This window comes from Sinohyriopsis cumingii, chromosome 2 (genome assembly GCF_028554795.1).
Source record: "Sinohyriopsis cumingii isolate HCF-2022 chromosome 2, ASM2855479v2, whole genome shotgun sequence".
Classification (NCBI taxonomy): Eukaryota; Metazoa; Mollusca; class Bivalvia; order Unionida; family Unionidae; genus Sinohyriopsis; species Sinohyriopsis cumingii.
Window position 1 is genome coordinate 68,562,260 of NC_142962.1, and position 24,919 is coordinate 68,587,178.

Here is a 24,919-nt window from a genome sequence, read left to right on the forward strand (position 1 = left end):
TCATTATTCCCACTATGAAAACAAAGTCATATTGACAGCGTTCTTTTGCATACCAGCCCCAGCAACGTGGAATGAATTGCCCACTGAACTTAGACACAAAGACACTGATCCCATTCAAGAGTGCTCTCAAAACTCACTTATTTAGACTGCAAGAACAAACTTAAGGACCTAATAATGTTTCCAACCTTAAATATTCTCAGCATGTTTTTTATGTTTTCTAATTTCATGGTGTTTGTTTTTGTAATCATATGATTATATGTTTTTTATCTTATAGGTGTTGTCTAATCTTGTAAAGCGCTTAGAGATTCTAAAGATTAGGAGCTATACAAAGTCATCATCATCATCATTATCATCATCATCATCATCATCATCATTATTATTATTATTATTATTATTATTATTATTTATGTGTTTCTTCATATTACAATAGAACCCTTTAAAACTACCTATATGTATCCATAGTTCGTTATATCATATTATTTCGCAAACACATTGTTATGTATCTTTATTTCGTATTTGTTACTTTTCACTCCATGCTTATATGTTGGATATAATTCTATTTTGGACTTGACCTTGTACAAATCGAGTTTATTGTATACCTGACCAGTAACTTTTATTTTGTAAACAAATAATATATAATTAATATTTCTTTATGAGTAGATTAAATATTAGGACCATAGTCAGTGGTAGTAAACATGTTATCTTAATCTGATTCTTTGACATTGGAATTTCTTTATTTCTTTATGATAAACCTATTCTACCTGCTATTACACGTGTTCTTTAAAATCATTTTAGTAACAAACATTATCTTGCGGACAACTTAGAATATTCTAGAGATGAACTTTGACCCTCGTCCTGGTTCACTTTTGTGTCTCAGTTTTCATATAATGTTGGTTTGTTCAGAAATTAGTAATTATTGCATTTAACATCTGAGGCAGCATCAGTCTTATTGTTGTGTTCAATACTTCATTTGGGTGGAATTATTTATTCAAATTATTGTTCACTGGAAATACAAGTGCTCATCTATATTATTCTTGAACTGGAACATTAATTTGGAATTGTAGTGATTCAGACAAGAACATATATGCATTGTATTATTGTGATACATCAAAAGACTGTTAGCACATCATCACAACTCATGCCATTTGATATTGGAACTTAATTGGAATACCACTGGAATTCAGCTAGAACACGATATATTTGGACTTGTGATTAAACTTTTGGAACTATTTGGGATTTAATTCACAATACTGTAAGCTCATTTCCTTTTACTTTTCACTTTGTATTCTAGGGAAATAAATAAGTTGTTGAATTTCACAAAACTTATTGGTTATCATTCTTTTCTGTTACTTAGCTTAAAGTGCCACAACATTGTATCTAGTTCATTTCTTGATGAAAGAGATTATATATTCAAAATACGAATGTAAAAAATCCGATTGAAAAATTTTCAGTAATAACTGCCTGGGAGCCTACCTAATATCGCGTTTGCACTTGTTTACGATAATAACCGAATGCAACCGCCGACCACTTCCGGTATTTAGTGAAAACAAAGCGTGACGTCACATTATGAACACTTGTTGTAAACAAAGGCTCAGTTGGTATCGTCACCCAAATTAATCCGTACCAGTTTGAACCCTATATTTCCAATACCGAACAATCCGAAGTTGCAGAAGAAGATGACGAAGAAGAAAGACAAGATAGATTGACGGACAATTCATGGTAATTGTTTTCTGAATATGTCTACGGCGTAAGTTACGATAAATATGTGTATCCAACGATACTGACAGTCTCCTGTTCCTTTACAAATCTGGATTTTTTCTCACCTGTAATAAAGGCTGCACAAGTGTATAGCATTTCATGGGTTGAGACGTATCTATACGTTGATAAGTAAGAGATACATCGCATCACAATTGTAAGCTTTGAAAACCTGTGAACAAGTTGATATGATTTAAAAGTACTTAAGATTTATAGGAGAGGAGGTCCGCTTTGGCACAACTTTTGAAATAGACAGGATATTACCCTCATGACATTAAAATTGAATTCATATTCTTTACGCTGTATTATACGTTAAAATTTCGAATTTCTCATATGTATGCTAATAGTTGATTTTGATAAACTATGAAATAAACCTTTTTTGTCTGTGGTAAGTATCTTCTTGCAACTTCTATTTTCTTTCATATCTAATTTAATTTTACAGTGCTGTACTAAACGTTGTATCTGTTCCTGACTTTAGTCAGTTTGTGTCATTGTACTGTGCTATTGATGTGTTCGTAAATATGAGATTAAATTTGACAAGCACAGCAGAAGAAGAAAACTCTATTGTATGTGTAATTGTGGACATTGTTTGGTAATGCCTACATCAAGGGAATGTGTATGCTGTTGTGACATAGAGAAGGTCACAAGTATCCGCAATGAATACCAGGGGATACAGTGTATAGCACACCATCCAGGGTTCATTGCAGTTTGCCTCGACATCCATGTTTTAAAAGTTGCATACTACCAGTAAAGACAACAATTTGGGGAACATCCAGAACAGGGAAATGAGTAAGTAAAATGTCTGAGTAATTTTTCATGTTCTTTTGTTTTCATAAATTTTGCTTCCATGATCTATGCATGACAGCATAGTATTGGGGTTATTAATACAGCAAAAAAATAAACCACTTTTTCAAGTCATTTTATGACATCTTCTTGGATTGAAGCCATGTTCTGGAGGCCTACACTGTCTAACCTTTATACCAGTGATACTGATGAATCATGCCAAAAAACAACACATATACATGTACAAATATTGTTTTATTTCATTTTTTGTGTCAAAAAATAAGATGGTAATATATATATATATATATATATATATATATATATATATATATATATATATATATATATGCATGCACTGCTTATACTGGAATCATTTAACTTTATTGATATACAAAATAATGATATATCACACTGGGCCACTACTAATACTATCTACTAAAACTTTTGATTTCCAAATTTGATCTAATGCATAAAGCATATTTTATTTCAACTCAATTTTCAAATTATTATTTCAAAAGACATCGGTATACAGCATATAGACAATTTGCTTGGTGGTGTTGGCACTTCTTGGGCAAGGAAGTGAGGGTCATCATTCTATTATGTGTTGTTCAGAGGATCCGTACTGCCTTTCCTGATCAAAACCTTAACTACACTGACTTTCATGAGGCTGACAGCAATTAAACCTGCTAAGAAGATTTTGAGTAGCAATATCCATGTCAGGCCTCTCATACAGACTACATAATGGTGGTGATACATCTACCATAAGTTTTACTCCTTCATCATTCATGTGAGATACCTGTCCAATTGTGAATGCTGTTTTCATCAGACATTCACCATAATCTGCAAATTAAATTTAATATGCATTGAATTGTACAAGCCAAAAACTGCAACCTTTTGTTGAAGTTAATACATGAATTAAAAGTATTTGTCTTTACAATTGTTTGCATATTTTTATTATTTTACCACACGGAAAATTCATGACTTTTAAAATTAAAGGAGTGTCAACTTTAACAAATATTTTGCCTTTACTGTTTGAATTTAATAATTAAAAAAATAATATAGGTACTTACACTTGGTACAACATTATTTATATTTCTACCCTTATGCTCAACATCAAATCTATACCTAAATGTGAAGCATTCTGGTGTGAAATGAAAGGAGTAGAGGGCAGAAAACTCAGTCGGACCATCCCAGTTTGCTCTTTGGATTGTTACAAAATCCACCTACGATGAAGTGCTTGGTCTTTCGGAAAGGAATGCATGGAAAACCCATCAGCATTTGAATTCCAACAATTTGCTGTAACACACCTGACCCCGCTGCCCTTGCTTGTACCTCCACGATCTCCTCTTGACATGACTGTGATGATAAAACTTTTCAAACTAGCTAATATGGAACGGAACAAGTGCTTCGTTATGTTTCGATAGAAACGTAAGTAATGTGTGTGTTCAAAATATGTAGTCAGGCGATCTACACACTCCGGAAATTACCGAGCGATAAAATTGGTCCGATGTGTAGTATTTTCGAAAACACACCTGAGCTTATTTCTCAGTTATTATGGCGAATTTTTTCATCGGTTTTTTTTTTTACCGCTTCCAGACTTGATTTTCTATTCAAATAATATTGAATTGTATTTACTTTATCTACACTGGTATGGCACTTTAAGACCATCGTAACAACAACGATATGTGGCTATCCGAATTTAGATAATACATGCACTAACGTTTAAGTAATTCATCTAGTGTTCGTACGATGTTTTTTTTTTTCTTCTTCTATCGCATATAATTGGACAATGATAACATGAATCAACTTGACTGCTATTCAGAAGACAGGTAGGCCTATTCCCCAAAAATGTAAATTCCCGAATGGGTTTTAATCGAATGAAAAGTAATTAGAAATTGTTGTAATTATATTGACCATATTAACAACAGTCGTGCCTATTTATTTAGTCACGCCAAATTTTACATCTAAGCTAATTATATCAGTATTGGACCATTAATGATTACCTTGGGAGGTTCTGACATTTTGAAGAATAAGTGGGGGAAAAGAGTTATGTAAAGATGAAATTCATCCAGTAATGTTGTTAGAAGGATTGGTTAGCTTTATTTGGCAACATGTGTATTTACTTCATATACATTTTAAAAAGATCATCATTCAGTGAATGGTACCATTCCTTTAAAGAAATGTTCTAGAACGTTTCTGTAATAGAATATAAGTACACTTTAAAGTACATATATTTTACAAAGTATAAGCCTTAACTCATCAACCTCTATGAGATAATCTTAACTACTTATAGCTACTATGAAATTGGTACACATCATGTAAGACTTCTGATTACTTCCTTGCAATCTAAAGTCAGTTTTCAGGCATCCCAAATGACAACTAAATTAGATACTCTCGGCAAAACATATAATAAACGTATAAAGATAGATATTATCGGTCTGAAAAATCAATGAAATGATTGCTAAACTTGATAGAGAATCAGTCTTTCTTGAAACAAAAATTATATTTATAAAAATGACATAAAATATTGTACACTGATGCACATACTTCTCATCTGCGTTGACTCTAATATTATTACTGTATGTAGTTGCTTATCAATCGAGTCAAATTGCAATATCAAAGATCTTAATCTGCCGTTGCATAATGCGCCTGCAGATCAGAGTTTACGTTGTGTTTTCTTCTGATTACTCTTAACAAACTGTATAGAACCAGATCTGCCGGCGCTGGGTCTGTGCAATTTGTAGTTGGACTCGTCTTATAATCGAGTAAAGACGGTGTGACTTTAATTATTAGTTGTTAGCACGTCAGATTCGCAATCAGTGGGTTGTGTATTCATCTCCACATTAACGTTACTCTGGTGTGTGACTGGGCAAGGTACCGTACTCTCATTGCTTGCCAATAAATAGTCTTTCGTGTGACAGCCAGTGTAATTTATGGAAGCTGTAATATCCAGACAATTTCATGTGTTACATTCACTATGCAATAATCCAATTCTTCTGAACATGGTTTCTGTGATGTTACATTTGCTTTTTCAAATATAAATCTTGTTAAGCCAATAAATTTAAAAAATATGTCAATTAAAACTCACATTCGAATCAATTAACTTGCACATAATACAGAGTTTCGGAATTAGATAAGTCCATGATAAACACGATCACGAAACAAACGATTTGTAGAAATGAGAAACCTTCAGGTAAATTATCATGTTTGTTTTAACACCTAACATCTGGTCTACATAATGTAAGAGGTTGACACTCTGTGTTGAAAAAAAATAGTTTGTGCTTTTCAACAAACATTGACACTATAAAGTTTTGTGGATATGTTTATATGCGACGAAGTTAGCTAATCGACCATGATCTAGCTGTGACCGTGCTTAATTATCTACATCAAACATAACGTATTTTTTATATTTATCTAAATCTCTCTCAGATTTCCTGGTTCTAACTTCTTTACAATTTCGATTCATAAATTATCATCTTGTTTGCAAAAAATACTACTAAATTATTTCAATTTCACTTCGCGTACTTTATCTTTCGGCTCGGGCCAAATAAAGTCAACACGATAAAAAAAAAAGAACATAACATTTAGGCCTCATAAGTTTTTACATGATTTCACACGTAAATTTAATGGAAGAAGTCATTAGAATTACTGAGCCAACGAAACTATAGAATTCGGCATACTTATTGAATTCAAGCGGTCTTACATTTTGATAAAGAAAGCTTGTAAGATGTTCTATTTCAGCCCTTTAATGTATCATGCTTAAGTCTGGAATGAGACACAAGTTTTTCTTGGAGAAAAACTCTTTATAAATCCGAACTCAACAAATTTGCAAGAATATGCCTAAGAAAGCCAACAACTCAGATTGTAAATCTTCTACAATTTCTTTTAGAGTTTTGTTTTCATTGTATACGGGAAGACAAAGTTTCTTGAAACAAAACAAAACACGTTATTTGTTTTATTTGTATATGCGCCTACCGTATTGGAGGAACGTATTATCCTATATCCCTGAATGTCTTACTGAAAGTCATCGAAATCTCAAAGGTCAATGTGACTGAAAGAAAGAAAAAACGGTTTCCGCATATTACCATTACTTCTGCATCATATATTTACACCCAAAAAACGGTATGACTAATTTGCACATCGAATACTCAACAAGCATATATCGAAATATCAGAGGTCAATGACCATGATTGAAGTCACAAAAATGTTTTCCGTACAATGTAATTTGTTCTACAAAATATACATTGACTAATCATTGTGGACAGCTTGTACTGCATTTAGGGTAAGAAGAAAGAGAGAAAACATTATTTACTTGGAGTAAAAATGTCAGTGATCAAGGTCACTACGAATGAAAGAAAAAATATGCCACTTCAAAAACTTAGACTTATCGACAATTCACCTTCGTCAAGCTTCAATGATGACTGTCACACTTGGTAAGAAAATGACATATTGATTTGGTGGTCAAATGGTCAAAGTAAAGATCACTGAAACTAAAAGGAGAAAAATAGCTTCTGTACAATAAGGTGTACGCTACATTCCAGAACTGACACGAACCTTAAGGATGGCTGCCACTTGACGTAAGGATAAAGTCTATTGATTCTGGGGTCAAAAGGTCAATGACACCGTGACTGAAGAAAGGCAAGGAAAATGGTCAATAATAAATTTAGTTCTAGACCATCTGTCTTAATCAGAGTTTGTGAAGAACTTGAAAAGTGGTTCTGATGGGTACCATTTCTTCTTGAGTTAGCTCTATGAATGTCTTGCACTTGGGTAATAAAGCATCCTATGGAGTGTAAAGTCTAAAGGTCAGAGGTCACGGTCATGGCAAGTTAATAAAAAACAAAGGTTTCTGCAAAGTAAGTTCAGATCAAGATGCCATTCCTTGACCAACGGTCCGGGTCAATGAGATCCATTGGTAAATAATCTCCAGATTATATCATGCATACTGGTTCCTACGCAGAGGACTATGAAACATGGGGCAGACATATAATGCGCCGTCCACGGTAATCTTCTTCAGGCGTGACATAGAATAAAAGATGGATTAAGATGGGACATTTTTATAAATTTCAAAAGCGGTGTTAATTCATAGCGTTAAAATATCTAGTAAGAAGATAGCATCATCCTCATGCATTATATTGCAGCAGTTAAACAGTATACTGTGTAGTACAAAAACGACCGGTTGATAAAAAAGAAAATGTATGTGTCTTACAGAAAATAAACATTGATGAAGTAATCACATAACCATCTTATGTTTTATAGGTTTAGATTCACATTAATACCATCTGCAGAAAATTCTTTGGATTAATTCGTTATCTCTCATTGTTCAAACTGGGTATGTACACAGTATACATGTTAATAATTCGATGCAGGATAATTGCGGGGGAGGACGCGATTATGGTAAATTCAGTTCATTTAAAACGAACTTATATGCTCCCTTAGTGCATCAAGTTCATATAAATCACACTGACATTACCTACTCACTTTCGCGGTAAACATATTTTGAAAACGAGATAGTCGCTATCATAGGTCCAGAATTATAATTTATACAAGATGAATCAGTCTAGATCAAATGTTACTGCATGTCGCTGAATAATATTTTCGTTGTGACCACAATCCATGCAAGAAAAGAAGCTGCATAAAAAACAAATGAAATTAAAAAGACGATATTTGTTTTATAACAAGTGAAGAACTGATCAATTTGATGTTGTGGGTGAACATACTAGTTTTTCACCCACGATTAGCCATCGTTAGGCTAAATTTCAATGTCCGACGTACATTACAAAAATCAAAATTTATTCGAAAAATCTAAACTTGCTGCCACTGCAATATTGGGCCTGAAAGAGAAAACTCCAGATCTCTCTCTCTCTCTGTTTCTTTCTCCATCTATATATATACTATACTATCCACTATTGTCTGAGACCTAAATATGCAACAACAAAAGAGACAAAAGGGGATAGAAAGTAGTCAGCCATGAGTAAAATAAAATATGCAAGACAAAGATAAAAAAAATTTCTCTCAAAACTGTTATGTCGAAGTACAATTAACGGAGAGAGTAGTTATTCTAATCATTAATAATCATCAATGCAATTTTGGGCAAGATTCTACTGATTGTACCCCATTTTAAAATTAAATTGTTCTCATTTGCGAAAAAGAATTCAGAGAGATATTGTCAAACTATGAAAACTATCAACCAGGTCTTGTAAATTCAACTTAAATGTTTTACCATATATATATATATATATATATATATATATATATATATATATATATATATATATATATATATGTATGTATGTATGTATGTATGTATGTATGTATTGTTGACAGGAATTCAGTTATCTAACACAATTATCAGTGATGTACCGTTACTTTACGTGTTGTATGTACTATATACAACAAACACGAAGCCCAGAATGTATATGAACGTGTCAAAATGTCTTACAAGAAAAACCTTGGTAACAGCAATCAATTGAGGATAAAGCACGTTGATCTTCGAAGATAGATGACTGGATAAAATTAATTCGATCATAGTACTTTCCAGTAATGTGGCATTCATTTATGGATTCTGTTAAGACAGAAGACAAGCAATCAATCTTTGATGTGTCTAGGTTACAGAAAATGTTGTCATGTCTAGGCAATACTAAGTGTCGTCATATTCGTTTTAAACGTCGCTGTCACTTTTAAAATGTTTATTGTGTCTTTAAGCTCCAACAGATGTCCTTTGATCATAGACAGCCAATTACTGCTAATCAATTTTCCTCTAAATTTCAGTATACGACTAAAAAGATATCAATGTATTTATAAATTACACGCATGATGATTACAGTGACACCAATGGAGGTAATAAAATGGTTTAATATTAGAATTTATCAACTTGATCAAGAGTTTTACTTGATTTTTGTATCAGGGTTAGTTTGGAAAGAAGTGTCGTTGAAAGACCGGCGTTACGTCTTTGAAATGACTAAACTACTCGATCATCAGTAAGGATCAGTAAGGATTTTACAACTGGAACTACCCAACATGTTTTCATAATAAATAATATTTTTATTATATATGTATATATATATATATATATATATATATATATATATATATATATATATATATATTATAATGCATCTATAAATACAAATTACAATTAAATAAGTGTGTTTTAGTAAACGTTGCTTAATATGATTATTTGAAAAGTTCATAATAGTTTGTATATTTTTAGCCTGTCAAGAAATTTAGTGCCGATTGATAGGTATAATAAAGGTGTATACAATTATTTACAACTGCACGTACAGCACGCCGGATAGCTGCATTTATATGTGTGTGATGTAACAGAGGTAAATGACAGTGATTAAAAAATATCGGAGAAAGAGAATGACCCAACAGAACATACTGTAAAATCTGAGGTCACTTAAGGTACTCTCCGACTGATGCCAAGACGAAGAAAAATTTGATGATACAATATTCTGTTAAATCTAGCAATGTTTAGGTGATTTCATCGTTTTAACGATAACAGGAGAGGAGACAGAAATATAAATTCGGGGGTTGAAATAAAATATAAACGTTTCCAAGAAGTGCAATCAATTAATGTTGGCAGATTAAATGTATATGAACCGTCAATCCATTGCTTTATTTCCACGTGCACGTTTTCCGCTCCATTCATTTGCTGCACTATACTAACTTGATAAGAATTGGTCATGAAGAAATTAATAGCGTGCTTTTTATGTATATTCAGTTTTTGTATGTATTTGTGTATTATAAAATATAAGGAAAAGACAAATTTATATTGGAAAAACATGTTTGACCCCTTTTTCCTTATATGTATGATTTGGGAATAAATATGCTTTACATCGCAATCGTTGTTTATTGCAAAAGTAAAATAATTTAATTTCATATGCTCTGATCATTTTCGCATAAGGAGTAGGCAAAGTTCTCAACATGCCCAGTGTACAATATTTTCAGACATTCAGGTGCAGAAAAATCGCAAATTTCTTTCAAATTAAATTTCTCTAACAAAAAATATAAATATAACCAGAAATTAGATATGATATCTTAATCAGTATTTATGGCAACAACTTTATATTAAGTTCGTCCAATGATGTATGCAGACAAATGTTTCAAAAGGTAAAAAGGTGCACTACGTTGATATACCATCAAAAGATTGCTAGCGAATATCTCCATAAGTTGGTGGTACTACTTAAAATGACACAGCATTAATAAACAGATCCAAAATAGTTGCAAAGAAACATAAACGATATTGCCTACTTGCGGGATCAATGATACAAGCGTGTCAGCGTTTCTAAATCAGACGAGAGGGTCATTAGGTAGCTTTCAGTTTATTTATCCAAAGACAGTTATGTATGCTCTCTTGTAATATGAAACTAAAATGAAACTAAATGACAAAATCAGTATTGAATAATTTAAAATCTATTCTTAATGATACGAAAGACTTCAAATCTTCACTTCAAATTCTGAACTTTCGAGAAAGGTATTAATGTATAAATGGAATCAAATCCAGGACAGTGATAAAGGCAATAGGGACTCTTTTGCTCTCAGGATGTTATATTACATTACAGATGACAGAATGATTGCATCATACCAAAGCGTGGCTTAGAGATTGCAGTGGTCAAATTTCTCGCTATATCACAAATATCCTTTTAATTTTATGTGCCGTCATGTGCTAAAATAATGTGACGCACACATGTTCCTAGGGATTTCTATTTTCTTCTGGCTCAAGAATACATAATTCTTTTGTGACAATATAATCTGAACAGCGGATATAAAGTTCTAAAATGTAGATGAAAATATGGATATGGGACCAACTTGTCCATTTAATAATATTTTGATTTTGTTTTACAATGTCCATTCTTTTTAAAACTGCGACAACCGTATCAGGATGAAGTGATATGTTATGGCTACGTGTATTCTGAAAATTTGTGCATACCTGAAATTTAATTGACGGTAGTTACATGAAATGTTATCACTAAGAATGTTTGATAACTCATTTCCACGACATAATTGCAGTCTGGCGTGTTGTTTTATTATTTGGTTGGATGAAATACGTACTTTTCTTTATAGGTTCATATCTTTTGGACACGATCAATTTCAAAAGTCACTCTCTCGATTCCGTTGCACTCTAAGAGTTCTAAATGCCACTGAAATGGAACTGAACTTCACCTTATGTCAAACAATTGCACGGTTTATTTTTCAATAGCATACTTATCATGGAAAATAATTAACAAACTTTTAAATGATCGGAAGAACTAAATAATTATGGTTATGAAAACATCAAACAGCTACTCGCCAGACATAGAAAGAGTGAGCAGAGACGTTTGAATGACATTGTTACATAAGACAAAGCATGAGCTTGGATTCACTTTAAAGCCGTTTCGGAGGAACAAAATATGGTGCAAGAGGAGAAATCAGGGAAAGATTTTAAATGTACCCATAAAACATATATATCTGACCACATGAAACTGACCCAACTATAAACATGAAACACGCAGAGGCAGTAATATATCTATGTAGTTTCGTAACTACCCCATTCTCATACTTCATTAAGAACTGCTGCACATCCCATATCGCTAATATTTTCCTAGTTTACACAAATAAACAAGAGCGTCCCCATACACTGGCTATGCGTCATTTGAATACTTCATATTTGAGTATCGGAACTATGACCTTCCGATCCGACCTAGTCACACCAAAAACATAAAAATGGTATTAGCAGATGCCTCGCTTGGCGTTCAGCATTAAACAGTTAGCGTTAAGACTGGTCGGCCTTATGTCAGGATAAAGTGCTGGGTTGGTCATGATACTACATATCTGTGGCATGATGTTCCTTTGCTAGACATCACTATAAACTGAAAATGCAGACTTCGGAGCGATATGTTTGGAATTTCATTACAGCTATGTTAAAAATCCAAATAACACACATACGCACCATCCATTCCAGTGACTGATGCGCTCACTTTTTATAGCACGTATGTTCCTAATTCTATAATAAATTTGGAATGCTGTCTCGGACTTTGGAGTATACAATTTGCCATTCAACTTTTAAGTTAATGAAAATATATGTCCTGTTGCTGCGTATAGTATTACCAATTACTTCTGTTTTATTCAATCGAACAATTGCAATAACTTCTACTGAGCTGGGCAACCGACTTATCACGACACGTTAAAAAGGGCGGGCGGTAGGAACTGACTTAACTGAGCTTTCCGTCACAAACGAATATATAGTGTTAATTTTATCTGCAGCTGTGAAATATAGAAAAGAATGAAATATGAATTGTTCCGCCAATGTTTCTATTTTTCACACTTAATTATATAATTAATTTAATATTTTGTAATTGGTTTTTGTCTCTATCCAAAACTAACATCGTTTCTTCTGTTTTATATTATGCAATTTTGGAGTGAAATGGGACAAACAAATACGGCCGACCAAGACTCCATCATTTATATGCCATATTCGTGCGCAATCTTAATTAATTGGGCTCCTTGGCTGCATAGAAGCGTTCAGTCCATCGAATAATGCCAAAAAGACTAATAATTAATTTAGTTCTCCTGGCATCACTAAATATATAACCGCATGCAAGGCATAGAAAGTTGAATTCTAAATCTGATTTGAAATCCCCTGATAAAATGAAATATTAGAAATAAGACTGAATCCAAAGAATGACTGAATGAAGCACAAAATCTGAAAACCAAATTGAATGTATATTGTTTCCTCAGAAAGGGAGCTGTACATACTCGTAAAAGTAGCAAGAGATCGATAATTTACTGAAATGGTAATTTTCTTTGACCTTTTTCAGCTTTCATAAATTATAGCATGCCTTCAATACACAAAAAGTGGCAATGTTTGCAGACTAAACTGAGTTTCGTTCAATCTACTTGACCAACAATTTAGAGGCCAATAAAATACCCTAGCTTTGGTGGTAAACTCTAATCGAATGTAAAATTACTTTTGATCCCGTAATCGTTCAGAAATAAACCGAGACGTATTTCATCAATTCTGATCATAACTTAGGTGCACAACATTTGTTTGTAACAAGATACCTGTTTATACACGCACAAATGGATAGACCCAATACTTCCACTATCATCCTATGAATCATTAGTCTTCTACTAACGTCTACTGCATCACGAGCATAGCGAGAAAGGCAGAGTACCAGACAACACATTTAACATGGATGCCATATAAAAGGCGAATTGAACGTAATAGTATTATTCCGTCTGTGAGAATGAGATATGCATATTCTAGCAAAACGTCAGGGAAGCTATTTCTGTAGGAGTATAGTCCTTCAGAGTCTTGAATTCACATTCGTCGTATGGGATATGTTTTGCGACCACTGACAACTTTCCGGCACACCATAGCCAATCCTTAATACACTATCGTTATTTCGGAGCATACCTCTTTCACATTGCACACTAAAGGCATATACAATCATATCATCTGCATATGTTTTCAGCAATGACTAATCATCACCTTTAACTTTTATACGTCTAAATGTTATCTTTGAACCCTCTTCAAGTGTTGGTTTTCTCCGAATTTATCTCAGTCTAAATGTGTAACTGTTTCAACCCGATAATAAGTCAACATGTATTTTTTCAACACAACACCACAATATATACAATTATAACCTTCCAAGATCAACGTTTCATCTGATATAAACAAGTAGGCTGCTATGATACCAAAATTATTTATCACTTATCTAGAATATTTGTCATATTATTATGTGCCCTAAGAATGTTATATTTTTTAAGATCAATCAGATCATGTCACTATATAGGACTGTACAATCCTGAAGACTTCCAAAATAAAATGTTTTTCAAATCACTTTATATTTTTATAAGACAGTAGACCTTTTATGATTTACCACTACTGTGTACAACATGATCTATCAGACAAAAATTCTCAACTACTTTTTTAATTCACTGCATAATTGTGGCATCTTCCTGCTTCTTCATATACCAATATTTCCAAAAGATCAAACATGGAGCAGAAGGGGTGTTGCAAATGTATTCTCATAATAATGCCAGTTGAGACAATGTATGGCATAAATACAATTGTCTTGTAACGAACAGCAAATGAAGCTGAAAATAAATTTATTCTGGTTTTTGTACCATCAGCAGCTTAGTTTCCATAAATCAAATAGCAGGTGCCTTGAACTAATCTTAATTATATGAATTGCTAACGCCTCGTCACTTGTTTACACCCAACCCCATACCCCACCCCCCCCCACCCCCATGAAAATCACCTCCACAGACATCTCCCTCCAACATTCCGGAAGACTTATGCGTTCGTTTAAAGAAATAATAAAAACAATGCAACGAATTTTCAGACGCTAAAATGATGAAAGGCCGCAGATAGCAGAAGACAAGCTCCATAAATACGTCAAATTGTTTTGGTCATAGCTTGTGGCAATTACTTTGTACTTTGTCATGTCATGCTAGACATTATCCAAACCACAAATAACAGTTAAGTGACATTCATCACTGTGAGCTAGAAAGATGCTGTGTAAAAGCTGTACACGACTTCCATGACTGGGAATAAATCTCTTCATTGGTGTAACAAGAGTATATAATTCTTTGCATCCCTCAAGTATTAAAACTAAAGGTAGCCTATATAATTTGATTATAAGAAACTTGTTCAATGTTTCGGACATAGGTCATCAAATGACTCAATCCACTATATGTACACAGTCAAATCCCATTGTTTGGGAAAGTACTGTACAAAAATCATTCAAAACCTATTGTTAGTCAGCCTATGATTTTATCACAGGTTAGTCAGCCTATGATTTAATCACAGGTTAGTCAGCCTATGATTTTATCACAGGTTATTTATACATTTATGTGACGTGTTCTTGCACATGTGGAAGAGGGGTGAAAGTTATTGTCAGAAAGAAAGTGAATGAAAACACAGGGTCCTGTATTATTAACTTGTTTGATGAAATTGTAAAATTAGATGTGTATAGACCAGCCTACTCTTTCCGACGTTGATAGAGTCGCGAAGAAGATAAGAGAGTAAAACGACAGAATTCCTTAGGTCAGTCGTGCAAATATTACAAAGTCAAAGTATATGGGTACAAAACAAAGACAAACGTTGTGTTTGATGCTGGCCACTTTCGTGACTTTGTATTGAACATACATGATATTAGTAAACCAAAAAATTGCTATGTATTTACAGCATAACCTAACTATTTGGACAAAGTCTATAGAGTAAACATGCTAAGAAATTGAAATGAGACGTAGCGTATAATACAGAAATTGTTTGAGGCTGTAACCGCCATAAACAGAAATACAGCAAATAGAGCTTGCTGCATTTCTGGCAGCCACAAAAGATGAGTGGGGCAAAGAACAAAAATGTCCAGCATAAAACACCCAAAAAGACAATGTTGATCACAATTAAACCGATGAATTCTGGTGTGCCGGGGCAGTAGAGCACCCTCATACTTCCTGGTAATTAGGATATATCCAGCTCGTATGGAGGATTGGGAAGAAACTTTAAAACAGATGCGCGTACTTCCAGAATGCGTTGTTGGTCTTCTGGAGCTGTTAGAGTACCCTCATACGCTTCTGGCGGTCGAAAAGGCAGATAGACACAGATTAGTCCTGGTCGAGTGGATGATATCTTAGCAAAGCGATGCCTAGGGGTCTAGGTCTGTGCAACCCACGAGACCTGCATACACGGCAGAATGGCGATCTTAGAAAACGTGATTGGTGTGTTACAACGCTGAGACCTTTTTGCCTAACCTTATGTATTTCTTAAATGCATCTGATATCCAGCGGCCTAATTCCCTTATTTGGTTGTCACTGAAACCTTGTCTGGCGGCCAAAGTGGCGGCCCCATTTCTGTAACTATGGGACTTTAAATGGCTAGAGTTAAAGACACAAAAGCAAATCGCTGTTCTACGTTCTGTACTATATTCTACTCTGGAAACTGGTTGCCTATTTTGGTTCATAAAAAGCGGCCCTGGAGTATTACCCCTGAGGGTTAGGTATGCTTGTAAATAAATTATCGGCCATGTCGCAGAATTTTGTTGGGCAGCAACATGCAATATATATGGTTGTCCCGAGCCGTGTTTGAAGTGTCGCAAAGTGATTGTAAGACGCTTGTGGGAAAAAGTGACTTGAGATAATTGTATCAAATTATCATTCTGATGTGCAGTTGTTTGCACTGTAATCTCTCCTATTCTGATAAAGGCATGGAAAGCCAATGTAAACATGGCCGAATACATGGTACGCCTGAAAAGGTCTGAGCTGGTATGCATCCTAGAAACTGTAAGCTTATCCAGGGAATTTTGTCATTTGGCAAACGAACATCATGAGATTTACTTCTGTGAATGGTTTGAATGAGTTTTTGAATAAGGAATGATGAAGAAGGGTCTGAGAAACAACTGTGGATATCGAAGATGCTGCATATTTATTGTTGATTAAGTGCGCTATGAAAAGATCCAAATTGGTTATTGAAACTGGAAGATAGAACTCGGTCAAAGCGTCTGATGTAAACTCTTATATCTGGTTTGTGCAGCTGGGCGTATGATGTTTTTAAGCAAATGGTCAAGTGTGCTCTCTAACTGGGCCAGGTTGGAAGAAGCGGAATTCGATGATTTCCGATTATTACATACGTGTGTTTGCAATATCCCCTTAAAACCCATATAGAAACCCATCTGAAAACCTAAAAGCAGGTATTCCTTTGTGGTAGGATCGAAATCGTGGAGCCAATACTGCAAGCGGTCAATTCTGACCGGGGTAGGCAAAGGATCAGCACTATTTGCCGACAGGTTTCTTGTTGTTCGGGTTAGTGGTTCGAATTTGTTCGGATCGTTGGAAACGAAAAAGCTGGTTGTTATGTCGCTGCGGTTGTTGGCTGTATTGTGGAAGTACCTTAAAGGGCTGATAAATTGGTTTGGGACAGCGAATGAATGAGTGTCCCCCTAAACAATTGAAACACTTGTGCTGAAAATTGCATGAAAGTCCCGATGAACAGCGACCACTTTTGTGGTGACTAAAACAAACTGCCTTCGGATACTTTGTGTTTGTAATTTGTGAGGGATTGTTTTTTGCGTAGTTGTTATAACCCGACTCTAGAATAGCCTTCACGTAGAGTTCTATATGTGTGGTACTCCATTTAGCTTCCCGCCTTTGCAACCAGTTGTCTAAAGTTTTCATCCTAGTACCTCCAATCAGCGCGTCTCTCCTCAAATTTAAGGACAGTTTATATGTGGTGGGGAAGAGAGGTACTAACTAGGGGATATTTTTCACACAGGACACTGGTGAACCTGCTCCAAGCAAGAATCCACTGTCCTATTGTGAGTTGGACGTTCCTAATTTTTGAGACAATGCTATGTTCAGGACCAGTACTGTGCGTATCTAACTGAAATTTGAAACCCGCTTCCTGCGAGTTACTCAGGAGGGTAGTAAAATCAATGTATGAGCCCACTCATAAATTTGCCTTAACTTTATCAGGGATTAGAGTGCATGGTGTGATCGACGAGCTTACAAACTGTGATTGTGTAAGCCCCCCGGAGGCAGAAAAGATTTGGACAACGTTACCTGTATCCACAGCTGTACCTGTAAGTGAAGCCGTGGTTTCCACAATTGCGCGGGAGACCATCAATGCTGCTGATGTGCTGTCTGTTGCTACGATGGGTTGAAGTTTAAAGCCACTTTCTGGACTATTTTCTGTGGACGGGCTGAGCATAGCTACCAGCTGATCAAATTTGTTATGGATCTCCTTTGTCACTTGGATGGTGAGCCTGTCGGAGACCTCTTGGGTTATAACATTAAGAAGATGGGGATCCATCAGAGCCCCTTCAGGGTTGGCAGCCGTTGGTGTTGGCAATGGTGCCTTCTTTGTGGGCCTCTTCACCGCCTCTTGGATTTGTTTTGAGGTGCGGAATGCAACAAAAAACCAGTAGCAACAGAACAATTACAGGTCAGTGGGCCTAAACGAACTGGGCAACACATAGTCTATTAACCTGGAGAAAAGTGGTGGAAGCAGAAAGCATAAATGACTAATCAAGTGTCAAGTAGTGAGGTGCGGCGCCAAAGTACTTCAAGCATGAAAATCGTAGCAAACATAAAACGTAAGGAACCAACTGGTAAACAGACATGCCAGAGATATGGAATAAATTGGTAAAATAAAAACCCAGTGGTAAGGAACTAACTGGTAAACACACAGTCCAGTGATATGGAATCAACACTTATTTTAAAAATTCAGTGGTGCGGAACCAACTGGTAAACACATCCCAATGATAAGAAATCAACTGGTAATAATAAAATCCAGTGGTACGGAACCAACTGGTAAATACACAGGCCAATGATGGAGGAATCAACTGATGATAGAAGTCTCAGATTAACAAAATAAATAGTGATTTGGAAAGTTTCCTCATCGATGATAGAAACCTTAGAATAATGAAATGATCATTCTATCTTTGATATATTACTCATGTGAAAATATATGTAACATGTGTGTGTTGAAAGTACGGATATTTTATGTTTTATAGTGATTTCTGTACTTTCAACAATGACAAAAAATATGTCATAATGAATTTTTTTGTTATCAACGAAAGTACAGAGTGACAAAATAAATACTCTATCATGAATTTAGCGAATAACAGAATGGAGTTATTCTTGACAAAAAAATAATTAATTATGATATAATATACTTTGATTAAAACGGAGAGGATAACTTTATTTCACGTAACGATAAAAATTCCTCAGTTGTTGGAGGAGTTTGTCTTTTTTGTCTGTAATTATCAATCGTTGTTCTGTATTAACCTCCACCATAAGTAGAACAAAGTTGAAGTTTTCCTCTGACGCCTCTTTCCTTTTTTATAAAAGGATTTGGACCTTCAGGATTTCCTTCTTTTGACATTCTCATATGTACTGCACAAAATTTATCATAACATCTCTTCCCACATACTTTAAGTGATCTTTGTGGTAACCATTGGCAAGTATTCATTGCTAACGGATGAACTGGCATTGTATATATAATATGCTATCATTCATTTTTCTTTTAGAATTAAAATCAATTAAACAATAGAATATTATATATAATATGATGACAGACAAAAATTATACCAAGAAGACAGAGACGACAGAAAATAATGGCACAGAGAGGACAGAGGATGACATGACCAATATGCAAGAGTGTAATGTATTTTGTGAGTTGTTTCCGGAAGATTGTCCGGTGAAAGAGAAAACGACCGACTATATAAATATTACAGATCTAAATAAAAATATTCCCGAAAATGATAGCAAAGTTAATGATCCTGATGCCATTAACAAAGATGATGGTGATTTTACGATCTGTTTTGCTGTTCCCGAGCTTATTATATAGTTTGAAAATATCCCTGACGCCGAAGTATCTAGTTATGCTAAGCTTGATGTGTTTCATCTGCGCGAGTATAATTCGAGATATGTCGATTCGCTCAGTAGGGCTATTTACTTCGATAATAAACACGAGGCGATTAAAATGTTGACAAAGCGCGATAAACTATTGCGCGGAATCATTATATAACACTGTGATAAATTTTATGTTTTCACTTCCGATAAAGATTTCAACTTCATCTCTGATAAATTTGTTGGCAAATCGTCAGTTACTGAAATTATTCCAACAAACAGAAATATATATCCTGTATCTGATCTTGACACAAAACACAAATACGAGGAAATTGTTTATCGTAATAAAGACACTGAATACAAAACATCCGATGAGAAGACAGATACTGATGAAGTTATTAAATACTTCTCGCAATTATGTAATTATTCAGCCGATGAAGAGTATTCGTTTGAAACAAACAGCGAATATCATGTCCTTTGTAAATCAGAGCCTGTATCTTTTGAGAAACATAAAGAACTGAAGAATAAATCAGTGGATGAGAAAAATGCAACATGGAAAGTTGATAGACAGGCCGGTATTCAAAGTATAAAACTTCCAGGCACAAGGTCATACACATCAGGTCAAACGAGTTTATGTAAAACTCTCATATCACAGAAGGATAAATTAGCTACATCTGAACTGCTTGTTTGTCCAACATCGATCCAGGAGAAACATGTGAAAAATCAATGAATAAAAACTATGAAAATCATCTTGTCGATTACGATCAAATTTCACAAGATGACATAACTAGAACATCTTGCTTGTTAACGGGTCAACCTGATCAACTAATCAGTATTTTATCATCTAGCGGTAACATACTATATCAAGACGACCAGGTCATTTTTGTAATATTTGCGTACGTCGGCACGGTTATAACTGTATTTATGATTATGTTGAGGATAAATGTGATAATTTTCTAATAACTGCCAATCTGTTGATTCAACAATGTTTCGATCTGATAAAATCAGTCCTCGTCAAAAAGTCAATCTAATAAGAGATTTCCTGACAATGCTGAATTTGCGAGATATCGTCCAGGATAAAGATCTCAGTGAAACTTCAGTTACAATATCCCGTGAAGATCTGAAGAACCGTATAGAAGTAATGTTGACTGATAAAGATCAATTTACAAAATATAACAACATAATAAGAAATTGGACCAGTATATTTCCTGAGACGAAATTAAATCAACCAAAACTAACAGCGAGAAATGTGACAGAAAGAATCAAATCGATATACAAGGGATTCGGCGAGGCATTAACATCAAACGACAAAATCAGTTCTCGTCATGAGTGCCAACAGAGATGCTGCCTATAGGCAGTTCCTACTATGGCAACATGGAAGGCTCGGGTCTGGACAGAGACATGTAATTCCCTCTTGCTGTTTCTATCGGATACATGACAAATATCCGGATGGACAATACACTGGCTACATCCCCTCCAGGCTTGCATGAATTTAAACACTTTCTTGACTATACAACTTTGTATATAAATGAATACAGTTGACTTCATTCTTTATTATCTTGTAACTGCACATAATATTGTTTAAAACAATAATGCTTTCCTTCAGATTTTTTAACACCAGTCTATTTCTACCTATAAACAATGTGGGCACGAAGGTCATAAATAATCAATATAAAAAGTTTTCACCAACTGCAGATACAGTATTATACATTATTTTATTTTAAACTACTGACATTTACAGGATATTGTATAAAGTGTAACCTGCTTTAGCAGACACCTCCATATATCAGATACTATTTCATATTTGACATAACTAAAATCGAGAGATATTCTCCTTCACCAAAAGTAAAGTTGATGGTGGTTCTTGAGGTGCCAGGTTTCTACAAATTCTCCTGGAATCATCTTCCCTCAGTTCTCTTCTCCTCCGCATACCCTGCTTTCCCGCAAGTTGACAGATGAAGGCTTTCTCTATAAGCTCCTTGATGTGGGGATATGTTTTCTTTTCCTTGCAAGGGTAGACGGGCCATCTGCTGCTTTGTTTTGTTCTAACATCGATACCTGTTTAAAGAAAATTTTATTTTCTTAACTTGTTTGATATACATCCCCATGCTAACCCATATTAACGTTTCACCCAATATTAGAGCCTCATGACTAGTTCCTAAGGAGGTGTTGAGGGGTTGATTTTGTTCTTATTTGTTCTATCTACAAAATAATATGTGAGACACGATGCATTTTTACCCATTCCTTCAGAAGGCAAAATATTTTCATGGACAGGTATTAGCTAGTAATCATTATGATGACAACATCTTCCCCAAATGTCCTGAAGAAATTCTATGAACCCCATATATCCTTAAAAAAGTGTGTCATTCCCCTGGGAAAGTGATATACATATCATTGGATCTAATTATTAGACTTGGATTGCTCAAATCAAAATAAATATCCATTAGAATGATAACAATACTAATTACAAGATCTGTATGCATGAAAGAATTAAGATTCCTTACCAAAATATTAAAAATATGTGTGATGATTGTTGCTAAATGACTTGTATCTAGACTTGTATCTGATAATAGGTTTTCATTACTTGTACACGTGAATAATATTCCATTAGCTTGATGTACAAGCAGCGATCATAATGTACAATCAATATATAAAATTATTTTTAATTTCCTGTAGTGAAACAGGAGGGATGTATGAAAATCTCTTGGCACAGTACATTATGATCTTCTGATGAAAAACGTCAAGCTCAACCGTGCTTCTGCAAGTATCAAAAACATATATCTTGTAACATATGTCATTTGTTATCTGCTAACAGATTAATACAATTATTGTATAATCATTACTGTTGGTACATTTTGCATACATAAAATCTTTACTGAAGTGTTTATTGATAGAGTGTCATGAGGTGCATGTGTTATACCTGAACTTATCAAAGACTTGAGAAGGAGAGTCACTGTAAATGTATCATGTGCACACATCTTATGAATGCTAACTTATTCAGATCTTCAAGTGGTAAATAATTTATTCTTAAGTTGAGAATAACAGCATTTAAATTGGTCTTCACATTTTTCTTTTAAATACCTGGCAATTGCTGCAATCCTTAAATGGCATACCTGAAATTTAAATAATACTCCACTCTTTAGCAACCTTTGTCCCAGAGCACCTGTGCCAATTTGTTTTAGCACTTTGGTACCCTTCTTGGGATCATGCGAAGGTTTTGTCCACTCTTTATTCTCCAAAAGAGGTTAATGAAGACATTTATTAATACCTTAGCCATGTGAGAGGTTCTCTTCATGTGTATTGGTGACGTGATGTAACACATTCCTCCAGATACTCTGAAAGAATGCCACAGTCTATAGCTATAGCACCTAAAGCTGGTTGCTTTTGTCATGGTGACCCCACCCCAATTCTGTGAAAGGGAAATTCAAGGTTGTTTTTTTTTCTAACTCATACTATGAAAAGTATGAAGTGGGAAATCAACCTGCTGGCACAGTTATAATAATATCCTTTATTGGCATTGCATTTGTTACATCATTGTTTTCAGTAGAATGACAATTGTATTACACCCCCAAAAAAATATCTGCAAATAATTTGTAATTTTTACCTCCCTGATTCAACAGAAAATACTTCAGATACTGAAGGTGTCTTCATTCTCTCCATGTTGCAAAAGCACTTGGCCAGGTGTTGATGTGAAGCATGAAGATGTACTGACTATCGGTTCTGTATGCCTGGGTTCATCTCTTGCTATATTCTGTGTAACTTAGTATCTAAAAATATGAATTAAATATTCATTTGCATTATAATTTATGTTTTAAATATGTTTATTTGTGTACGGTGTTAAACACTTAGAACTCAAATACTTCACTTTAACAAGAATACGGAATAACAGATCTAACAAAATATTCACATCAATAAAACTAACTTGACTGCACGTCAAAACTTTAACTGATAACATAACAACTTGCCAGTCACATATTCTGGTAGCACTACAACATCCTTTCCTATCATGTCTGGAGATACTTTTCTAAATGTAGTCAATACAGTGCTTTATAATAAATTTACCAGTAGTTGAAAGATGTACAATAAAATCTTAGCATCCAGCATACTGTAAGCATAAGATCAAAACTGTACTGGATCAGTTCTAAATTCAGATACAGAAAACCCAATGAACAGTTCAACAATAAACACGTGTTATTTGTTCTACACGTTTACATGATAAGATTATTAAGCTTTTAAAAAGGTACACGTATTGTGCTTGTCACACTAACCCAAGGTGTGTGTGTGTGAGTGAGAGAGTGTATACATATTGATAACGCTTGGATATGTATCTAAGTTCCCTAACGGAATTTAAAGAACCTCTCTCACGAGGGTAGCCTAATGGACATGTATGTAAATGACCTTTATGATCACGCTGTTAAATTGTTTTTTAAAAAATTCCACCCCAATGTATATAATACACACAATGTAATCACCGAGTGAAATATCAATCAGCCGATCACATTTATTTTGGGAATCTTACAAAACAAATCAAGTCCTTTTGCAAAGATAGCATTAATAAAATAGTGTGCTTTCAAACAAAGGAACAAGTTGATGACAACTGGAGAACACTTTACACGTAGACACTGGCCTACCTGTCCAACAACTTCGCCATTTCAGAGTCTGATGCCAGTCCTAACTCTTCCATCAATGCTCTCCATCGAACAAACTGGTCTCTATGACGAATCATTGATAGGTCCCGTTCGGTTTCTCTGACAGATTTTCGACGTTTCTTCTCGGAAAGCGAAGCGCGGGCGACCTTTACGTTGTTGACACTCGCGTGCGTCCGCCATTTTTGTTTATAGTAGATATTTAAATTAGAACCACGTGGCTCATAACCCACCCACTAGACGAAAATGACGTGTCCATTTTCGTGGTCACGTGGGGTTTCCGTAACACTTCGTGACCTACAAGTTTCAATTAAAGCGGCCCCACATAAATTCATTTTCTCACGTTTATTTATCAATTATCTAATTGAATCTTCAGAAACTCTCTGTTTTTGTTAATT

At 34.6% G+C, this 24,919-nt stretch overlaps 1 long non-coding RNA gene and 1 pseudogene across 1 annotated transcript; one reads left to right on the plus strand and one right to left on the minus strand.

Annotated features, from left to right (window-relative positions):
• Positions 1 to 1,570: 1,570 nt before the first annotated feature.
• Positions 1,571 to 3,499, plus strand: LOC149805099 (uncharacterized; annotated as a pseudogene).
• Positions 3,500 to 21,738: 18,239 nt separating this feature from the next.
• On the minus strand, positions 21,739 to 24,696 carry LOC149805100 (uncharacterized). Its single transcript, XR_016414781.1, has 3 exons — positions 24,507 to 24,696; positions 23,480 to 23,642; positions 21,739 to 21,933 (listed from the first exon to the last, which is right to left on the minus strand). It is a non-coding gene; the product is annotated as an uncharacterized LOC149805100 (long non-coding RNA).
• Between the last annotated feature and the right edge of the window lie 223 nt (positions 24,697 to 24,919).